Source organism: Schistocerca cancellata, chromosome 5 (genome assembly GCF_023864275.1).
Source record: "Schistocerca cancellata isolate TAMUIC-IGC-003103 chromosome 5, iqSchCanc2.1, whole genome shotgun sequence".
Taxonomy (NCBI): domain Eukaryota; kingdom Metazoa; phylum Arthropoda; class Insecta; order Orthoptera; family Acrididae; genus Schistocerca; species Schistocerca cancellata.
Window position 1 is genome coordinate 802182298 of NC_064630.1, and position 23989 is coordinate 802206286.

Here is a 23989-nt window from a genome sequence, read left to right on the forward strand (position 1 = left end):
AAATGAGACATTTAAAGTAGTAAAGGAGTTTTGCTATATGGGGGGAGCAAAATAACTGATGAAGGTCGAAGTAGGGAGGATATAAAATGTAGACTGGCAATGGCAAGGAAAGCGTTTCTGAAGAAGAGAAATTTGTTAACATCGAGTATAGATTTAAGTGTCAGGAAGTCATTTCTGAAAGTATTTGTATGGAGTGTAGCCATGTATGGAAGTGAAACATGGACGATAAATAGTTTGGACAAGAAGAGAATAGAAGCTTTCGAAATGTGGTGCTACAGAAGAATGCTGAAGATTAGATGGGTAGATCACATAACTAATGAGGAAGTATTGAATATGATTGGGGAGAAGAGAAGTTTGTGGCACAACTTGACCAGAAGAAGGGATCGGTTGGTAGGACATGTTCTGAGGCATCAAGGGATCACCAATTTAGTATTTGAGGGCAGCGTGGAGGGTAAAAATCGTAGGGGGAGACCAAGAGATGAATACACTAAGCAGATTCAGAAAGATGTAGGTTGCAGTAGGTACTCCGAGATGAAGAAGCTTGCACAGGATAGAGTAGCATGGAGAGCTGCATCAAACCAGTCTCATGACTGAAGACCACAACAACAACAACAATTTGATCATACGCGAGTTGAGCCAGATAGCCTGATAATATAAAGGTTTAGACAGATTAAAGAGTTGTAATGTTCGTAAGAACTGGTTTCAGTTCTTTATTTAACATCCTTTAATTTAACCTGGTGTTGGCTATATCCGTTGCCTTCTGGGTGAAATTTAGAACTGAGAAGTGCTAAGAACACAGGAGAGTTTCAAATGTGGCACACAGAAACCAACCCGCTTTGGGGAGAGGGAACGTGGCCTTCGCAGAACTGTTATCGTGGGAAAGACAGGTACAACTTGCCCTCACGTTGTCTTGATGAAAGCCGCCTCGGCTGGTGTAAGGGAATCGAGATTATTGTTTTTTTAACGTTTCGTCTCCTAAGGAGGGAGATTTTGTTACTGGGAAACAATTACGCCTTCGCGGACCAATATAACTTTAAAGACTGTTGGTTGCCAAGATTGCTTGCTGGAATAAGGGTACAGTCGATTCTGTACTGACTAGAAAGGAGGACTTCGCCTCCGATCTCGGCGCTGGAGGTATCGGTAGACTTCCCTTTTAACTATAACAGAGTACTTTATTAGCTAGGTAGAGTCCAATGTTAGAGTCCTGTGCAGAGCGGTTTTTCCAACGTCCTTGATGGCAGGCAGACATGGGGTTACTGATCTCATATCACAACGCTGATAGTGGTGAGCATATGGAACGGCTTACATTTTGGGGCCATAGCGAATAAGAAATTCAGTATGCTGTTTGCACTCACATTCAAATGGTTCAAATGGCTCTGAGCACTATGGGACTTAACTACTGTGGTCATCAGTCCCCTAGAACTTAGAACTACTTAAACCTAACTAACCTAAGGACATCACACACATCCATGCCCGATGCAGGATTCGAACCTGCGACCGTAGCAGTCGCGCGGTTCCGGACTGCGCGCATAGAACCGCTAGACCACCGCGGCCGGCCACTCACTTTCCCACTTTTGTCAACATATTCTGTGTCATGGTCTTCCTCGCTTCTCTGGTCAGACAAAAAGCACTGCAATTAATTTGTAGATAGGTTCTGCAAAATTTCGCAAACTCTGGCATATAATTATGAGTTAATTCCGACACTCACCGAGTAACTTTACTGTCTGATATTTCACTTATCTATATCTCATAGTTAATACTCTACGTTTTAATTCTCATGATTTTGTGACTTTAGATTAATGCAAAAGAGGCATGAGAATTAACAAGCATCTAAGTTAAGAGTTCACTTAAATCACGTCGTTGGTTCGAGTAGATGTGACCTCCTTGATGAAATTTAATATTTTTCGATGATAAAATGTATATTCCCCATCTTATACACTCACTGACAGTGCCACGATCTTTCGCATTGTTCATAACCCCGTTGCGCACACTTATTCCAGCACTGGGTAGTAAGACCGTGTCCGTATCACGATTATATCTGATTCAGTTAACTTCACTCTCATACATACGTGGAGTTTTCAAAGGTTTCGTCGACAAACTCTGACAGATGGCACGCTTCGTCTGCACAGAATCGATATCCCAGAAGGAGAAACACGACGACGAAACAGATAGAAGGAAAAAAATTAAAATAAAAATCATCGGCAAAGGCAGCGGAATGCTTGAGGCATAAGGAGTCACTCTCGTGACTGTTAAGGGGCCGGTCATCGAGAGAGAAATATTGAGCAACCAAGGAAAGGATAATATTCCACGAGTAGGAGTGTGAAATGTCAGAAGAGGGAAATGCAAACGTACATTTTAGATGCGGTGTGAGTTAATTAAATTAATGGAAAGAACGATAGATAGTCAAACGAAGAGAGCGTTATACCAAGGGACACAGAAATGGTATAACAGGAGTATGATTCGATGCGAATAGGAAGATATTACAGAGTAAGTTACTATAAACAGACCGGTGATAAGATCATTATCATCAGAATATACAGCAAATCAGTGCCAACAACGATATCTCAGGTACAAACACTTATGTCATTAACAGGAGTGTGTGTGTGTGTGTGTGTGTGTGTGTGTGTGTGTGTGTGTGTGTGTGTGTGTGTGTGTGTGTGTGTGTGAGAGAGAGAGAGAGAGAGAGAGAAAGAGAGAGAGAGAGAGAGAGAGAGAGAGAGAGAAAGAGAGAGAGATAGAGAGAGAGCAGGTGTAAATCGTTACGTAAAAATTGGTATGAAATGTAATGTTCGTGAGTGGTAGGTACCCTGCAGTAGGGGAAGGAGTGTAAGACAGAGTTACGGGATCCGGATTAGGAATGAGATAGAAGGAAACTCTAGTTAATTTTTACAATAAATTTTAGCTAGTTAAAAGCGAGTACTGTGTCCAACAATCACAAGTGGAGGAGGTATACTGGGAAACGTTCTTGGGACAGAGGAAGATTTCAGTTCGATTAGGTCATGGTAAAACAGAGATTGCGAAATCAGATAGTGAATTGTATCCTGTACCCAGGAGCAGATATCGGCTCAGATTACAATTTAGTAACGATAGTAAGTGGAAGAGAACCATCTGGAAGAATCAATGTGGAAAGAAGTGGGATACTGTGGCACTGAGGAATGACAAAGTGTCTTTTCAAATTCCCTGCGGTAAATAACTAATAAGATAACAGGCAACTGGAATGAACAGGAAGGGGCATCCGCTAAAACTGCAATTACACATGCTGGTCAGACAAATGTAGGTACAAGGGAGATAAGGCCAATTAAACCTTGGGTAACAGAAGAAATACTACATTTGAAACATGTGCTCCTGGCCATTGAGACACTCCACTTCGGCGACCTGGATGCCCTTAACCTCCTCTAGTTATTAAACCGGCGAAACGGGATTTCAAGGTTAACGTCGAGATGAATCACACGTGGTTCCTGGCGACTGCTCGCTTCGTTGAGAGATGACGGCTAGATTAATAGCAAACTGGAAATTTCCGTGGTCCGGCAGGGATTCAGTCCTACGGCATCTCAGTTTTCATGCACTTATTTAATCGAGTAATTATCATACCTGATAGTGTAGTGGTAGGCAACGGCCTTGCCGCAGTGGATGCACCGGTTCCCGTGAGATCACCGAAGCGCTGTCGGACGTGGTCGTCACTTGGATGGGTGACCATCCACGCCGCAATGCGCTGTTCCCATTTTTCTGGGTGCACTCAGCCTCGTGATGCCAATTGATGAGCTACTCGACCGAATAGTAGCTTCGGTCCAGAATACCATCTTTCGACCGGGAGAGCGGTGTGCTGACCCCACGCCCCTCCTATCCGCATCCTCCACCGAGGATGACACGGTGGTCGGATGGTCCCGGTAGGCCGCTCGTGGCCTGAAGACGGAGTGATAGTGTAGTGGTAGAACAAGTTCTGTGTCGCCTCGTTGTCAGTGTGGGCTTGTACCACAGGAAACAAGGAGAGAATGTTGCTTGGTGGCTCGTTTCCTCTTTTATAACACAAACTGCATGCCAGTATTAACAGCGTTCTTTATCCATAAGATCAAGAAGTTACTTAACTTCAGATAGTCATTACTTGGCGACCAGAGTAGTCCACATAGGAGACGTGTACTTCACCAGCAGTGAGCTTAACGTGGCCTATTATGGAAGAGCTTGTTCCACAGCACCTGGACTGACTCTGAGCTAGAGGCTGAGCTAACTGCGACTGCATCTCCCACTAGGCTGCGACTGATGTTTCGACTCACTGACTCACTGCATGGCTGACTGACACGGCCCTCCGGTGCGCGGCTGCAATCTAAATACTGCTGGCCGAGAGGGTGTTGGCGACACGTTTCTTGCGAGTCTGGCTTTGGTCTCTATCGATCTTCTCACAACCTCTTGCCGCCTTGCGTGCCACAGCTTAAGCCAGCACAGTAAGGACGCGCAAAAAATTATTTCTCTAAAGGAATACAACTGTGTGGGTCAATTGGGAATGAAATAAAGACTATGCCAGGAAGACAAGGCGAAATGGTAGCAGTAAAATTACGATTATTAAAGTTTGATTGCGTTTCTCAAATGTATGAATGTGGAGACATAAACTTTCTGAACAATGCAGTGCCTCCCAAGAGACGTGAAGTATACAGGATGAGGAGAGGAAACGATTAAAACTGCATTGGTTAAGAGGGAATTTGTTATTATTTCAGTGATTACAAAACTAGTCGTATGTACAAAGTAATTGGCAGTGCGACCCCACTTACCACTTAGACGTTGAACCCACTTAGAATGAGGAGGGATTTCATAAAGCCGTTTTAAGCTGGCCCACAATTGTTGTAACTAGTCCTTTCTAGCATGGATACCAGCAATGGGACGAACTGTTGTCCGAGACGGTCCTTTATATACGGAGTTGGGGTTAGAACTGGGGATCTTGCTAGCTATAGTAGTAGTTCACTATCATATAGGCAATTCACAGTCACGTGCCATGTGTGGACGAGTATTGCCCTGTTGAGAAATGGCACTACGAGCGTTCCGCCATCAGTCCCCTCGATCACAACCATCAGTGATTTGAAGCCGCACACCTATGGTTCCCCAAACCATGACACCAGCAGTAACACCGTTGTGCCTCTCCAAAACATTGGAAGAATCGGACGTTTCTTCATGTCACCACCATAATCGCTGACGATGATTATACAGGATACTATAAAACCGCGATTCATCGCTGAACACAGTCAAACAACATGCATTAACATTCCATGGTTTGCAGTAAAGGCACCATTGCTAACGCAGACCTTTGTGTTGTGGTGTTAACGGGAGCCTACGTATGTGATGGTAATTACTTTGTTAGCAGTTGCTATTCTTCAACGAACTGTCCAGTTGTGCAGTAAGGCACAGAACGTGGCAGGCAGTGCATTATTTGTTCTTGTATGGTGAGCGCAGATGATGAGCTTCGTGCACAGTATGGCGATCGTCCCTCACGTTCCCAGGCAGTCACACATCAGGCCACTAATCACATCCGAATGCACCACGAGTCTGAATATTACACGAATGGACCTACCAGACAAATACAGGCCCACAAGGATACCCAGTTCAAACTCTGTCAGTGCTGATAACTGAGTCCCACATCACTATGGGATGATTCTGTGTCGTCTAGTGATCACACTACATCTGATGTTGTTCATGATCCTTTTACACCCTGGGGCACATTTACAAAAAATGGCTCTGAGCACTATGGGACTTAACGTCTGAGGTCATCAGTCCCCTAGAACTTAGAGTTACTTAAACCTAACTAACCTAAGGACATCACACACATCCATGCCCGAGGCAGGATTCGAACCTGCGACCGTAGCGGTCACGCGGTTCCAGACTGAAGGGCCTAGAACCGCTCGGCCACTCAGGCCGGCGGGAACATTTACAACAAACTTCATGACATCAGCTGAGAGAAGTTCATAGCGTGCAGACCATGTCTGTATTCCTGTGCAAGGTGAGTAAATTTTCTTATTCAAATATCGAATATCCTAGAGTCCTCAACTTCTGGAACTAAGAGTAGGGAAAAAGGCTTTCGTTTACAGAGGAGTAGTCTGTTTTACTTAGCCACACAAATGAAGAAGTCATTTAAACGTACTCTGTATATGTTCTCCCTAGTTCCTTTACAATTTTTGGATCGTCGTTGCAGCTACAAGAATGCGTCTTTTTGAGGTAAGACATCATCAGTGGTCTGTAATTAGGTTATTTTTATTTATTTATTTATTTATTGTTCCGTGGGACCAAATTAAGGAGAAGTCTCCATGGTCATGGAACGAGTCAATACATGAAATTATAACACGATATTAGAAACAGATAAGTTTAAATAAAGAAAATCAACAATGTAACACTGGAATTTGCTTAATTTTTTATCTCTTCCAGGAGCTCCTCGATAGAATAGAAGGAGTGAGCCATGAGGAAACACTTCAGTTTAGACTTAAAAATATTAGCAGTAGCCCAAACTCTTTTGAGTTCTTGTGGTAGCTTATTGAAAATGGATGCAGCAGAATACTGCACTCCTTTCTGCACAAGGGTCAAGGAAGTGCACTCCACATGCAGATATGATTTCTGACTAGTATTAACTGAGTGAAAGCTGCTAACTCTTGGCAATAGGCTAATATTGCTAACAACAAACGACATTAAAGAAAATATATACTGTGAGGGCAATGTCAGAAATCCCAGACTATTGAATAGGGGTCGACAAGAGGTTCTCGAACTTACACCACATATAGCTCGAACACCCGTTTTTGAGCCAAAAATACCCTTTTTGAATCAGAAGAATTACCCCAAAAAATAATACCATACGACATAAGAGCATGAAAATATGCGAAATAGACTACTTTTCATGTTGAAGTGTCACTTATTTCAGATCCTGTTCTAATGGTAAATAAAGCAGCATTTAGTTTCTGAACAAGATCCTGGACATGGACTTTCCACAACAGCTTACTATCTATCCAAACGCCTAGAAACTTGAATATGCCCAACCTGTCTGATCAAAATATAGGTTCTTGTTGAATTGTGAGTTAGAAACTGTAAAAAATTGTGAGTTAGAAACTGTAAAAACTGAGTGTTACTGTGATTTAGCATCAAATTATTTTCCACAAGCCACGAGCTTATTTCATGAACTACTGTATTAATATTACACACACGATCCTTCACTATCAAGCTGGTGTCATCAGCAAACAGAAATTTTTTTGAATCACCTGTCATACTAGAAGGCGTATCATTTATATAAATAAGAAACAGCAGTGGCCCCAGCACCGACCCTTGGGGAACGCCCCACTTAACAGTGCCCCATTGGGACTGAACATCACTACCACTCTCAATATTGACGAGAATTACGTTCTGCTTTCTGTTCATAAAGTAAGAGGCGAACCAATTGTAAGCTACTCCCCTTACTCCATAATGGTCCAACTTCTGCAGTAATATTTTGTGGTCAACACAGTCAAAAGCCTTCGTTAAATCAAAGAAAACACCTAGCGTTCGCAACCTTTTATTTAATCCGTCCAAAACCTCACAGAGAAAAGAGAATATAGCAGTTTCAGTTGTTAAACCATTTCTAAAACCAAACTGTACATTTGACAGCAAATTATGTGAATTTAAATGCTCCAGTAACCTTGTATATACAACCTTCTCGATAACTTTAGCAAACACCGATGGCATAGAAATACGTCTAAAATTGCCAAAATTATCCCTGTCTCCCTTTTCATAAAGTGGCTTTACTACTGAGTACTTTAATCGGTCAGGGAACCGACCACTCCTAAAGGAGAAGTTACAGATATGGCTAAGCACTGGGGTAACATACGTAGAACAATACTTCAGTATTCTGCTAGATACCCCGTCATATCCATGAGAGTTCTTGGTCTTTAGTGATGTAATTATTAACTCAATCTCCCTCTTGTCAGTATCATGGAGGAGCATTTCAGGTAACAGTCTCGGAACAATTTTTTCTAAGAGCGCTATATGATTCCCTGTTGGGACTAGGTTTCTATTTAGTTCACCTGCTATATTCAGAAAGTGATTATTAAATACTGTACATATATGCGACTTATCAGTAACACGGACATTCCCACTACGCACTGATTCTATATCCTCGACCTGCCTCTGCAGAACAGCCACTTCCTTTACGACTGACCATATGGTTTTAATTTTATCATGAGACTTAGCTATTCTTTCTTCATACCACATACTTTTTGCCTTCCTAATAACATTTTTAAGCACCTTATGTTGTGTCTAGACAAGACAGCCTAGACACGATGAGAGGAAGCCGAAAGGCACGCGCTTAAACTCACGAAGGCGCGCGTGAGGTCTGAAACAGGATATGTAATGAATGCTACAAAGAAAAGTACGTAGCTTCTGGAATACTTAACTTTAATCCACATTTGTAGAACATCGCTCTTGATGATACATTAATAGAATCTAAATATCAAGTGAATACGGCGCCTTGCTAGGTTGTAGCAAAAGTAGCTGAAGGCTATGCTAACTTTCGTCTCGGCAAATGAGAGCGTAATTCTCAGTGAACCATGGCTAGCAACGTCGGCTGTACAACTGGCGCGAGTGCTAGTACGTCTCTCTAGACCTGCCCTGTGGCGGCGCTCGGTCTGCAATTACTGACAGTGGCGACACGCGGGTCCGTCGTATACTAGCGGACCGCGGCCGATTTAAAAGCTACCACCTAGCAAGTGTGGTGTCTGGCGGTGACACCACACCTTAAAATACTGTTTGTAATGGGCTGCTGCATTTAGATTCTGACTGTTTCTAACGTTTTGATATAATTGACACTTTGTTCCACAAGATATTCTTATCGCTCTAGTCAGCCACCCAGGCTGCCTGTTTGTGCTAGTTCCCTGTTTTGAACGTTCTAACGGAAAGCAACTTTCAAAGAGCACTAGAAAAGTCTTGAGAAAAGAATTATATTTATCGTCTACTGTATCAGCGCCACTCTTGTTCCTTGATAAGGTTTACAAAGGTCTCTACAGCAATTGGATCAGTTTTTCTAAACAGCTGATGACTAAAAGATTTTTGTGCTGCAATACGTGTTAAATATAGAGTTAAATTTGTGCATCATGATCTGAAAGGCCAATCACCTTTTTGCTAACAGAATGCCCTTCTAGTAATGGGAAATGAACAAAAATGTTGTCTATGGTTGTTCTACTGTTCCCTTGCTCTCTCGTTGGAAAGAATACGGTTTGCGTAAGATTATATGAATTAAAGAGGTCTACCAGCATCCTCTTCCTAGCACAATCGCTTATACAATTAATATTGAAGTCACCACATATAACAAACTTTTTGTATTTCCTATAAAGTGAACCAAGAACCTCCTGTAGCTTTAACAAAAATGTTGTGAAATCGGAGTCTGGGGATCTATAAATAACAACAGTTAGACGTTTAGCTCCGTTAAATTTAACCACACCTGCACAACATTCAAACGCCTTTTCAGTGCAGTACTTTCAAACATCAATTGACTCAAATGGGATGCCGTTTTTCACATACATGGCTACTGCCCCACACCGCAAAGAGCTCCTCGAAAACCTACCAGCCAACCTGTATCCTGGTAAAGGAAGCCTCTGAATTATCTCCTTATTTAAGAAGTGTTCAGATATACAAATAATTTCAGAGTCAACATCTATAAGCAGTTCACTAACGTTATCTCTGATACCTTGTATATTTTGATGAAATATACTAATTCCCTCATTACTCGGATACTAAGCTTTGTCAAAAGTGGTTCCTTTGTTAGAGAGACTTCCCTTAATCAGGAATACCTATCAGCTGACTTCAATCTAAAAAAGGTGCAGATCTAACACCCACTACTGCAGGAATTTTCCCATGAGTGATCCCACCAACCCCACCTATGCTGTCACCTATAAGCTTTGCCAACCTTCCCTTCCCATACCTGTTGAGGTGCAGGCCATGTCTAGTGAAACCCGTCCTGCTGATGCTTTCTGTCATCAGCGCACCACCAAGTCTCATGTTAGTACGCCTGACGGCTGTATTAAAATGAGGCTGATCGTGACGCTGAAACAATTCCACGAAATTCACATTCGTGTTGCCAGTCTGAGTGGCTATCTTTTCCAGGTCACCATCTATGTCATACTCCCCATCCCTATCAATACTATTACCAGCCCCACTCACAATCACTACCTGATCCTCTTTAGTAAAATCCCTACATAACCCCCCTATGTTAACAGTCACTTGAGCCAATCCTGCATTAGGCTTCACAATGCTAGTGACCTGGTACTCACTCCACAGCACTTCCTGCAACTGCTGGCCTACACGTCTGCCATGAGAACTACCTAACAGCAGAACCTTCTTCTTCCTCTTCGACTTTGCAACTGTTGTAGCCACAGTAACTACTGAGGTCTGCTGCATAATTCCTACATCTACAGCTACTAGAGATTCCTCTCCACTAGACTCTGACAGTTGGTTATATCTATCGTAAACACCAATAGTAAAACTATCTGAAAATCTTCTTCTCCTAGCAGATCTCTTGCCAACAGCCAGCTCCCATTCCCCAACCCCCTTCTCCCTCCTCATCCTATCTAGCTCCTCCTTTGCGTTTTTCAACTGCACCTGAAGGGCACAGATCCTACGCTCCTGCTCTTCTATCAACTTACTCTTGCTACATAACCTGCAGTTCCAGGAGAGGATCTCACCAGAATGCCCACTGGCTTCCCCACTGCATTCCCCCCAGTGAAAATACTTCGAACAAGTCTCACACCGCAATCCACTACTCACGAACCTACGGCAAAGCCCACACTTCTCACTCATGGTAAAATTTTACTTTTTCTAAGTTCCGCTACTACAATAAGAAGATGTTAAAAACCTGACTACAATAATCACAAACTTACTCTGCAAGGGAAGTAACTACTATTATTAATAATATTAATAAACAACAAATGTGAATATAACCAAAGACTAATACAGAAAGAGAATCAAACGTCTAATGACACAGTAAGGGAGCTGAAAACAGTTCCTAAAAGGTTCTTCTGATATTATTTCGCCAGAAAACACCAAGAACACCGGTTGAAGACTACTAAAGTTCCTAAATAAACCACTATACGCAAACAATTAATTAGTACTTAGCTTTCGATGCGCTGCTACAGCTGCAACTGGTCAGCGCGGAATGTAAACACAGGCAAGAGGTTAAGTTGCTCGATACGAAACACTCACAAATATCAGGTCAGAACACAAGAAAGGCAGAGGTGAATGAAGAAACCACTAATACGTCACTTATATAGTAAATATTATCACAAAAACCGTTAAAATATGTATCTGTACCTAAAAATATACAAAAACTTAGAGTGCGATCTCACACACAGTCACTCGCTTATGACGTCACACCAAAGACCCTTTAAGATCGGAAAACAGTTTGTTAACAATATGTTGATTTGTGCTTACGGTTATTTCCGTTTGCTTTCTCATGTACGTGGGGAAATGCCGTCTGCTAGCACATCGTTTCTGTTTTTTTTCTTTAAGCACCGGTGTCGGTGCTATAATTTTTAATTGTTCTGCAGCATTATGAATTTTTTATGTTTTGCACACCACACTTTCTCGCACACCACTGTTTACACTTTTTTACACTTCTAAGTATTTGTTGTGGTTTGTGTTTTGTGGTGTTGCCAACCTAACTTTGCCACTCGTTCGTCTTTGACCTACTATTTTTTTCTCTTTTTGCATTATTTTATGTGTTTAATTCTATTTAATTATGTTGTTGGGTATGTATGCAATGTGTAAGAGTAGGGACGGACTAGTGATGGAGTATTTTTTTGTGGGGGAGGGAGAAACCATGATGTATGAACATACGTTTATAGTAATGTGATGGAGTGTGAGTTGGAGGAGAGGGTGACGAGCAAGAAGTGAAATGAAATTGGGAGTGGGTTCGTTGGGAGAGTGAGACAGGCTGAACGATGAAAAAGGCTCTTTCCTTTTTCGTGTGATTTTATCAATTATTTGATATAGAGTTTGGTTTACAATATTTTTTTATTTGGCCATTGAGAAACTGTTTATTTTTCGTTAATGCTGTGCCTATGTCGAAATTTTTTTGGAAATGGATTAGCTGTCTGTCTTGACTGATTCATATGATATTTTAATAATTTGAAAGCCTGGAAGTTACTACTCGAGTTTCGAAATTAATTGAAACATCAGGATGGCGGACAATTTCCGCAATTCTGCTGAGCCGTGACTACGCATTACGTGGCACTGCCATCCTAGCTGGTACCCAAGTTAAGAAGACTTTAAGACAACAACAAGTGGAAACACAGTCTAAAAAAGTGAAGGTACAATATAATAAAAGGTATAAACGGTTAGAAAGTGTTGTCTGAACCTAATAAATTTAAAGCTGTAAGAATTAATTGTTTCAAAGGATAGATCGATGATACCAAAAGTAGGCCTAACTACATTCTCCTCGGTCTTGCTTTTAGCAATTTCTCGCTTCCGTCAGTGTTCTCCCAAAGGCGGGTTTTACATGGTAACTTCCCATGCCATGCTCTTCAGGTCCGCGGGCAGCTGTTCATTTGTCGATGGATGTGCCCTTATTTTAGGTGGCATTCAAATGAATGCGGTGAGACTTTTAAGGTTTTATGATTTGTTCAACATGGTTCCGAAAATTTTAGGGAGATGTTTTCAACGTGTTAACAGGATGACTAGCTCACCCCTGTATTTTTGGCAAGTGCTCAGCCCGTCACATTTCTCTGTGCCTTACTGTCTTTTTATTTCTGTTTTAATTCCACGAATAGCACCTTTTGCCGTTCTCCATTGTCTTAGGTCGTGTGATTCTGTGGTCAAAGAGAGTGAGGTGGGAGTGAGTGTTATTTTATTGGTTTCCTCCTCACTGTATGATAATATTTTCGTAATTTGATGCACATTCATTTCCAGGTCCCCGGAATTTTCGCTTCTCTTGTCATCTGCCTTCGTACATCTCCTCTTTCAGATCAATCTCTCTTCACACACCAAAGCTTCTATCAGCAAGCTCTCTCGTGTCAACAAATGTCCCATCCAGTTCTTCTTCTTTTCTCTTCTAACCTGCAGGATTCTGATGAGAGGGATGAAAATTGCCTTTGTTCATACTACTTCAAATGAGACAACCAAAGAGAAGTCAAGAATGGGTCCAGTGGCTTAGATGTGGAAGGTGGTCTCACGAAGATTGTGCCACATCGACAACACAGTTATTTTATGAACATAAATTGAATGTTCATTCAAAGCCTGTTCATCGCCATTGTCCGACATGCAAACTTCTATGTAAGCCATATTATGGTAATTGGTGGACGTTCGTCAAAGAATTATATATTGACAGTAAATTTTTTGTATTTCACAGTGTTTAATGAAGTAAGCAACCCAGCAATTTTGTTTACTGCAAATAAAACATATTTTGAAAATTATAATAGGGTGTTTTGTTTATTTTTTATTGTGTTCTATGATACGCATAAACTTGCATCCTTAAGTGCGTGAATTTACTATACCCGGGACACGTTTATACCCTCGACTTCAGGCTGTATAAAACTATTTTGCATTCTCAGATATAATGTTGAGGCAGAAGTATACATACCACGTTGTACTTCAGTAACTGTGTTATAAGACTAAACAGTTTTAAACATGACAAATCTAACCAAAGAATTAACGAAATTCCGAAAAGAAATCCACGTAAATGGGCACTGTCTCCTCTTTCCTGCCAAGTATTGTAACAACACTAAACACGAACAACGCTAATGCAACCTGACGGTCGTTTTACCTTGTACAGAGAAATGCAGTTCTTGTCGCTGTTCACCATCGACGAGTGTGTAAAGTACTGAGTGCTTGAATTTCTTATCAGGTTTTTATCATCCACAAACTCCTTAAATAGCAAGAGTGGGAACTATCATGTTATCACATTAACAACTCAGGGATCGATATCGCTGACAAAAATAAGAAACAGAAGAATGGAAAAAAACTGAAGATCTGTTAGATTACGAGAAAAGAGTAATTAGTTTAAGGTGCAGGAGAGACCGGTAATACACAACATGTACAAGATTCAAGAACGAACTCTGAGGATGATGTGTGTGTGTGTGTGTGTGTGTGTGTGTGTGTGTGCGTGTGTGTGTGTGTGTGAGAGAGAGAGAGAGAGAGAGAGAGAGAGAGAGAGAGAGAGAGAGAGAGAGTGTGTTGGGGCTTACAGGTGCCTCAACGTCGGGGTCATCAGCGCCCTGACACACATTAACAGAAACGAATGTGGACAGACTTAGCAAAATGTAAGCATGCACATAAAGAAAGAAGGAAAATGTTGTGTTGTTGTTGTTGTGGTCTTCAGTCCTGAGACTGGTTTCATGCAGCTCTCCATGCTACTCTATCCTGTGCAAGCTTCTTCATCTCGCAGTACCTACTGTAACCTACATCCTTCTGAATCTGATTAGTGTACTCATCCCTTGGTCTCCCTCTACGATTTTTACCCTCCACGCTGCCCTCCAATACTAAATTGGTGATCCCTTGATGCCTCAGAACATGTCCTACCAACCGATCCCTTCTTCTCGTCAAGTTGTGCCACAAACTTCTCTTCTCCCCAATCCTGTTCAATACTTCCTCATTAGTTATGTGATCTACCCATCTAATCTTCAGCATTCTTCTGTAGCACCACATTTCGAAAGCTTCTATTCTCTTCTTGTCCAAACTATTTACCGTCCATGTTTCACTTCCATACATGGCTACAGTAAATACAAATACTTTCAGAAACGGCTTCCTGATACTTACATCTATACTCGATGTTAACAAATTTCTCTTCTTCAGAAACGCTTTCCTTGCCATTGCCAGTCTACATTTTATACCCTCTCTACTTCGACCATCGTCAGTTATTTTGCTCCCCAAATAGCAAAACTCCTTTACTACTTTAAGTGTCTCATTTCCTTATCTAATACCCTCAATATCAGATGCCTAATGTTAATGTCGGCGAAAATTTTGTGGACACTGTTATATTTATAGGATTTTGTTTCTACAGATTTGTAATGCAAATTCTTGACCTGTGAAATATATTTATATGAGACTGCCACTATAGCAGAAACTGCTGTCGTAAATATTGCAGTAAGAAATGTAAGTGACCTTGGCGTAATGCGTTTTGGGTGCCCAGCTGAGAGGTAGTCGTCTGACAAAAGAAAGCCATTAGGTGGAGAAAAAAAGAGGCCATTAACCTCGCTATTGACATTCCATTGTAGAAAGCGTCGCAAATACGACACGCTCATTACTTGGAAACATATCGTACTTTGTGCTACTTACTGAAATGCTTATAGATGGGATATATTCTTACATCTGCAAACCTGATTATGACAAGTGTCTGTCTACTAGAGTTAAGAGCTACTAACTTTTGAAATTTTACATGACTATTGAATGATATTTTTATGCTTTGCTTTTCATAGTTCCTTATTTCATTTGATATCTAGTTTCCAGCTGCGTTGCAGCATTAGTTTTATAAAATAAACTTAGATGCATTTGCTAATGTGAACACTTTCTGTCAACAGATCTATTAAATAATTCTTTTATGATCCACATTCTTCGAACAAGGAGCTCTTGGAATGGACAGAACAATAAGAAGGGACTAATAACAGTAACTGCATATATAATTTTCCTTTCAAGTACTTGGTAATATTTTTCGTAGAATAAGTTGTGGTGCACCACTTTAATTACATAGACATTAAAATGTGAATATACATTTCCCTTGTCTGCATTATTGTCTTTAGTGTAATGTTTTTTTCTGCTTGAGCTTTGTCATGTTTAGGTATAAGTTACTGCTGTTTGCCAGGCATAGTGTTACTGAATTTGACTTTGTATTACGCTGTTAAGCCAGTTTTACTACTGATTTATTTTTCTTGTTGCTGCACATTGGCTCATATTAGTTGTAATTTTGCATTTTATCTGTTAATTTAGATTTACTGCTGCTTGCATTGCTGTTTGTGTTAGTTGTTTTGTGTTGCTGCATTGCCTCGTCCCTTAGTTTAGTATCTGAGCTCAGTAGATTTAAGTTAGCTTAAGAAGGGGTAGACTATATAAGAAACTAACTATGATGAATTGGAAGAAAGGCATTAAGAAGCTATAAGAAACTAGCTTGGCCAAAAAAGTAGTACACAGTGGAGAAAAACTATTTTTGAAAGATGTGAACAGAATACAGAAAGCATGCTTGGATAGGGTTTTTTTGGCTGGAGTAAATATCGAAATAAGACGAAAGATCTATGGAATGAAGTTTTGGGTTGGACTGCAGTACCAAATGTTGCACTGAAAACAAACCCTGTCCTTTCCCTTTGTGTTATCCCACTATGTGTTTGTGTACCCTTGTGTATTTATGTTCTTCCTGTCTTTATATGTTTATCTGATAAGACTTATGTTGTAGAATTTTTCTAATACTCAGCTACATGAACTATAATGAGGAATACTGTTATCCTCAAATATACTTTGCATTAATAATATCTTATTTTCTTTGTAAAGATGTTTAGACATTATGTATTCTGTTTTGTTTTAATGCTCATGTGTAAAGTTGATGTTTCAAAAGTTCTTCTGATCGTTTATGTATTTACTTATGTCATAATTCCTGTAACACTGATGTATATGTTTATTTCTATTCTGTTGTAAAGCCTGTACTACAAATGTTATCTGTACTGTTATGTTTTTAATGATGTAGTTTGTACCTTTGTAATTGTATTCTCATGTTATAATATTGTAATTGACACCTGTTCATCAAATTAAGTAACTTGTAAGCATTCATTTCACTGCACACATTTCTGTTGGTCATAGTAATGCATAATATTTGAGAAGTTGGGACTGTTAGTGTTTGCACGTGTGTTACTAATTCAGCAAGGGACTGGATAACAGCATTGCTGGTTCTAAGGACAATTCCAAAAACTTTGTGAGTGCACAAGGTGGTTTATGGACTTGCTATATTCTCCGCAAGACTCTTCGATGGTGAATGTGCACCTGCACAGTCGCAACAGATGGCTGCTGGCTATCTCTACAAGGACTACAGTGGGTTTGCATCTTTGATGACCAACCAATACCATCATCTCTACAAAGACTACAGTGGGTCTGCATCTCTGATGGCCCACCAATATCATTATTTCTACAAGGACTGTAGTGGGTCTGCATCTCTGGTGGCCCACCAACACCATAATCTCAATCAGGACTACAGTGGGTCTCTTCTGTGATGACCTACCTACCAATATTCATCAACTTCGACTGACTCTGCTGTGGGTTTGGCCTATTACCTGCCTGCATGTCAAGAGTGAGCACTGTCTTTCCGTTGGAAGGACAACACTACTTCTTCACGACTGCATGGAAATCCACTACTTCTGTGTGCAATTTCTTTTACTAATGAGACTTTGTGAAAGAAACTGTAATTACTATTATGATGAATGATCAGGACTATCTTTATGGACTGTGAGAAAATTTTAGCTTTTGACCAACATTGTATCAATAAGTGTGTGCATTTGATTTCTTTGTTATTGTAATTACGATTATGAAAAATTTTAACAAATGTGTATTGCCCAGTGCTCAAAACAATTTGTAAAATTTTTTGTGGGGAGCACAGGGGCTATGTAAGTAGGCTGTTTATGTTTTCTCGTCGGCAACGTTACGTAGCGCTTTGTATGAAAATCACTGGCTGTGCTGTGTGCAGTCTGTGTCCAGTTTGCATTGTTGTCAGCCATTGTAGTGTTGGGCAGCTGGATGTGAACAGCGCGTAGCGTTGCGCAGTTGGAGGTGAGCCGCCAGCAGTGGTGGATGTGGGGAGTGAGATGGCGGAGTTTTGAAGTTTGTAATACTGGATATCATATATTATGACTATTAAGGTAAATACATTGTTTGTTCTCTATTAAAATCTTTCATTTGCTAACTATGCCTATTAGTAGTTAGTGCCTTCCGTAGTTTGAATCTTTTATTTAGCTGGCAGTAGTGGCGCTCGCTGTATTGCAGTAGTTCGAGTAATGAAGATTTTTGTGAGGTAAGTGATTTGTGAAAGGTATACGTTAATGTTAGTCAGGGCCATTCTTTAGTAGGGATTTTTGAAAGTCAGATTGCGTTGCACTAAATAATATTGTATGTCAGTTTAAGCACAGTCTTGTATAATTGTTCAAAGGGGACGTTTCAAAGAATGCCACTGAGCATGGAAGAGAAAGAACGGAGTTCTCGTATTAAAAAGAGTGCAAGACTGTGATGCAGTATTTCTTTCCCACTGTGCAATGAAGAAATGGTAGAAGTTTCAGGATGTGTTTTCAAATTCAGGTTGAATGTATATCTTGGATAAGAAACACTAATAACACTATAATCGGTGAGAACATGAGCCACCTACAAGATGTGAAGATGTTGCTCGTTATGAAAGGTGAAATTCCTTTTCCTACGCTTCCTTTTACGCTGTACGAACATGTATAATAATTCAGAATATTTTTTCCTATAGTATGAAATATAACTGTTTCAAAACAAAAAGGAACACCGTCTGAAGAGCCCCTGGGGACCCACCATTATCAAACGGCCGCCGTGTCATACTCAGTCCTTAGGCGTCAACGCATGCTGACACAAATGGGCAAGTGGTCAGCACGCCGCTCTCTAGGTAGTTTTCAGTTTTCGTGAACGATGCCGCTAACTCTCAGACAAGCAGCTCCTCGACTGCCGGCAGCACGCAGCAGACCCTGACGGTGACCCATCCAAGTGCTAGCCAAGCCGGACAGCGCTTGACGTCGGTGATCTGACGTTAACCGGTCAGCGAAGCCGTTAGCCTGTTTCATTACGTTTCTTTAATCGATCATCCTTGCAATTGTCCTCAGAAGTGTACCACGCGAAGCTAAATACACTCCTGGAAATGGAAAAAAGAACACATTGACACCGGTGTGTCAGACCCACCATACTTGCTCTGGACACTGCGAGAGGGCTGTACAAGCAATGATCACACGCACGGCACAGCGGACACACCAGGAACCGCTGTGTTGGCTGTCGAATGGCGCTAGCTGCGCAGCATTTGTGCACCGCCGCCGTCAGTGTCAGCCAGTTTGCCGTTGCATACGGAGCTCCATCGCAGTCTTTAACACTGGTAGCATGCCGCGACAGCGTGGACGTGAACCGTATGTGCAGTTGACGGACTTTGAGCGAGGGCGTATAGTGGGCATGCGGGAGGCCGGGTGGACGTACCGCCGAATTGCTCAACACGTGGGGCGTGAGGTCTCCACAGTACATCGATGTTGTCGCCAGTGGTCGGCGGAAGGTGCACGTGCCCGTCGACCTGGGGCCGGACCGCAGCGACGCACGGATGCACGCCAAGACCGTAGGATCCTATGCAGTGCCGTAGGGGACTTCACCGCCACTTCCCAGCAAATTAGGGACACTGTTGCTCCTGGGGTATCGGCGAGGACCATTCGTAACCGTCTCCATGAAGCTGGGCTACGGTCCCGCACACCGTTAGGCCGTCTTCCGCTCACGCCCCAACATCGTGTAGCCCGCCTCCAGTGGTGTCGCGACAGGCGTGAATGGAGGGACGAATGGAGACGTGTCGTCTTCAGCGATGAGAGTCGCTTCTGCCTTGGTGCCAGTGATGGTCGTATGCGTGTTTGGCGCCGTGCAGGTGAGCGCCACAATCAGGACTGCATACGACCGAGGCACACAGGGCCAACACCCGGCATCATGGTGTGGGGAGCGATCTCCTACACTGGCCGTACACCACTGGTGATCGTCGAGGGGACACTGAATAGTGCACGGTACATCCAAACCGTCATCGAACCCATCGTTCTACCATTCCTAGACCGGCAAGGGAACTTGCTGTTCCAACAGGACAATGCACGTCCGCCTTTATCCCGTGCCACCCAACGTGCTCTAGAAGGTGTAAGTCAACTACCCGGCCAACAAGATCTCCGGATCTGTCCCCCATTGAGCATGTTTGTGACTGGATGAAGCGTCGTCTCACGCGGTCTGCACGTCCAGCACGAACGCTGGTCCAACTGAGGCGCCAGGTGGAAATGGCATGGCAAGCCGTTCCACAGGACTACATCCAGCATCTCTACGATCGTCTCCATGGGAGAATAGCAGCCGGCATTGCTGCGAAAGGTGGATATACACTGTACTAGTGCCGACATTGCGCATGCTCTGTTGCCTGTGTCTATGAGCCTGTGGTTCTGTCAGTGTGATCATGTGATGTATCTGACCCCAGGAATGTGTCAATAAAGTTTCCCCTTCCTGGGACAATGAATTCACGGTGTTCTTATTTCAATTTCCAGGAGTGTATAATATGCAACACTGTTGTATGAGCTGTGGGGGCAGTGTGATGTCGGCAGTACAGATCTAACACTGAGAGTGATCTGTGTGCAGCTTTGCGGCGGGGATGCGGGTGCGAAGTGTAATAGTGCTAGGCAGAAACGCACGAAAATCTATGGCTGTGTACTTATTTATCGGTCACGGTATAAACTAAATTTTGTCGTGTACGCTATGAAACAATATCTTAATGCAGCTCACAGTGTTCACTGTCTGAGTACTACCATAAACCGCAGCGACAATGCTTAAGCAAATCAGTTTGGTTCCAAGCACGACAGTCAGAGTTGCACCAACTAATGCTCATTGCACTTGTTATTTTGGTGAAACTTAATGTTATCATGCGCGCAAAAACGCATGAACTGTCGCTGTGGAGAGTGTTAAGGGGCTCCGGAAAGGCTCAAAATCATGAAAAGTTCAATTTTTACTTTTTTGCGTTTTCTGAATCTGCAGATTATTACCTTTTAATAGATATATAATTTATTCAATTCCGAAGACTACAACTATTTTTAAATTTTTTTTGAAATGTGTTCTACATGGGCGTGACCCACTGTGGCGCTGTTAAACTGCTGTCAAATGGTGTTATTATTAACGTCCGTGTTCATCAGGTACATTTTAGTGAGGTGAGATAAAGTATGTGTTGTGGCTAACCTGTGATGGTTCAATATATATCGCTGGTGTCATTGTCGACTGTTTCATGTTTATTTACTCTATCGTTATCTCGAAAATATTCGTAATAAATTCTGTTTCTTGAGTCTCTGTTTTGTTGAAGTATAATAATGAGTAAAAGTAAAGTTATTAGAAATCCTCTGAAGGCTTTTAAGAAAAGGAGAAATGTTGGAAAGCCAAAGGTATGTGTTATTACTGTAAATAATAACATTCTAACATGGTACGAGCGATGCTTGCTTTAGACAAGGAACGCCTTCGGGCTGCAGACAGGGCTGTAAAGAGTCTAGAAATACAAGCAAGAGTAAACAGGAGGAGGAACAAGAGGAAGCTGGAGGAGGAGTTTGCAGAGGATGAAGATAATCCATCCTATGGACCTGGAATGCACTAAATTGTTAATCCAATCTTTGTCGCTCGATTCCCAAAGCTTTTATTTTCTCATACTAATTACATGTTTTCTAAGGATGTTCTAAACATATTTGTTTCAAACTTTCAGTAAATGTTACACATTACCTTCTGCATAATTTAAGACAGCCTTTTTCCAAAAAACTGTATATTTTTGAATATATAAATTAAAAATTGCAAAAAAATGTTGTGAATTTTCATTACAATTGAAAAAAAAATCATCTTTAATAACTGAACAAAAATTTGTTGTAGCCCATATTCCAATAACTAATCTGTAAAAAGTTCAACTTCCTACCTCAAATACTTTGTGAGGAAAGATGTAATTTATAAGCGTTATTTTAACATTGCAAGTATAGGGCGTTCCGGAGCCCCTTAAGCCGTTCGCTTCGTGTGGTACTGTTTTTCGCCAGAAATGTAAATTCGCAATCTTAATTGATGAAAGCGGTTGGAATATGATGATATACGATCTGGAATTATACAACAAGCAGTACGCCGAGTTGGCACTTCACTCAGCGCCCCTCGTATTCAGGAGAAGGGTACCCCACAGGGTTCTGTTCTTAGTGTCACACTCTGCCTCATTGGCAATAATGGGCTTGTGACCTCTGTTGGTCCTCAGGTTACCCCAGCGATGTGTGTCGACGTTTATTGCATCTGGTGCTGCTCCCACTAGGTAGCGCCTGCTGCCGGCCCCAAGGCGCCATCCAACGGCCTCTGCGTGGGCCACCTCCCATGGCGTCCATATGTCTCTCTGCAAATCGCAGGTTATGCATTTTTGTCGTCGACCCACAGCACACACGGATCCAGAACTTTATTTCGGCGACCAGCTTCTCGATCTTGTAGCACAGTCCCGTTTCTCGGCCCTTATTTTTCATAACAAGCTGTCCCATATTCGGAACTTAAAGACGACACGCATGCGGACGATTAATGCTCTCAGCCTCCTAGCCCACACGTCTTGGGCTGCGAACCGCTCCACTGTTCTCCGTCATCATTGTGCTCTGGTTTTGTCCAGACTAGATTATTATAGGTTTATGGCTCAGCTGCTCCACTTTGAAACTGCTTGACCCTGCTCACCATTGGCTATTGGTGCTTTTCGTACTAGTTCCGTTTATAGTCTTCTCACAGAAACGGGGATTCCCCATCTACACATACCATGGAGCCAACTCCTGGTTTCTTCTACAATCACAATTCGCCATTTCCGTGACCATCCGGTGTACCCTGTGCTGTTTGCCAACGAGGCATGTCTCCCTCCTGACACCCACCCACAGGTGGGATTGCTGGTTGCATGCATTCTCACTTCCCTCTGTTGGGATCTCCATCACCATCTCCACTCACTGGAATGCACTCCGTGTCTTTCCTTCCATCTCCCCTCCCCTCCCCTTGGATGGTGCCTCAGATTAGGACCGGTCTATTCCTGGGTCCTAAGATCTCTGTGACCCCTGTGGTTTTCCGGTGTCTTGTATATGTCATCGTTTCAGAGTTCTTTTACACTGATAGTTCTAAACCGATAAGGTGGGATACGCTTTCACCTCTCCTACTGGATTAGAACACCGTTTGTTGCCGGGATCATGTACTGTGTTCACAGCAGAACTTCTAGTCATTCACAGAGGTCTGCTTTTTGTTTTTCTGGCCTCCCTCCAGAGTGTTTCAGTTTGTACAGACTCAACGAGCAGCCCGCAGGCTATCGACCAATGGTTGTCTCGTCACTCTTTGGTCTCTACTATCCATGACCTTCTCTCTGCCCTTGGCCGTGCCACCTGTTCCATTGCCTTTCTCTGGGTCCAAGTCATGTGGGCATCCCATGGAATGAACTGGCTGACCATTTGGTTAGAGAAGCAGATACTTACCCCTCATTTCCTTTCATGATTGTACCTGCAGATATGCGGATCTATGTCAAATCTACGTTTGCCCAAAAATGGAGTGACATCTGGTGCACTACTGCTCATAGTAATAAACTCCGCACACTCAAGGAGTCTGCTGCAGTTTGGTACCCTTCTTTCAACTCCTCTCGGAAGGCATCCACTGTTTTATGCTGTCTACGCATTGGTCATACCAGGTTCACCCATTGTTTCCTCCTATATAACGACCCACCCCCACAATGTGGTTGTGTAATCAAACTGACGGTATCACACATATTGGTGGAATGTCCCCTTCTTTTGGCCCTTCGTGCTAAGTATAATTCCCAATTCCTTAGATTTCACATTATCAGACGATTCACGGATGGCTGAACTGGTCCTCAGTTTCCCCCATGAAAGTGCTTTTTTTAAGGGTTCTACTTTAGTCTTGGAGCAGGAGCAGGACGGTTGTGGTTGGGACCTCTTGAAAGATTACAGTCAAACCTCCTTGCCTAGGGACGCGAGATGAAAGTTGATGTCATGAAGACCTGAATGAAAATTGCACAACAGATAACTGGCGAGGGGAGCTTAAGAGCGCTACGTAGAGTGCGTGCCCTTTCTGTATGATACTAGGCAAGAGGCTGGAGGGCTTACACGCTGATGTGTGGTTCCCTGCAATCTATACCTTTCATTTTAAATGAATTCCTTTAACTTGACTCCTTTGTGATTGCCGGCCGAAGTGGCCGTGCGGTTAAAGGCGCTGCAGTCTGGAACCGCAAGACCGCTACGGTCGCAGGTTCGAATCCTGCCTCGGGCATGGATGT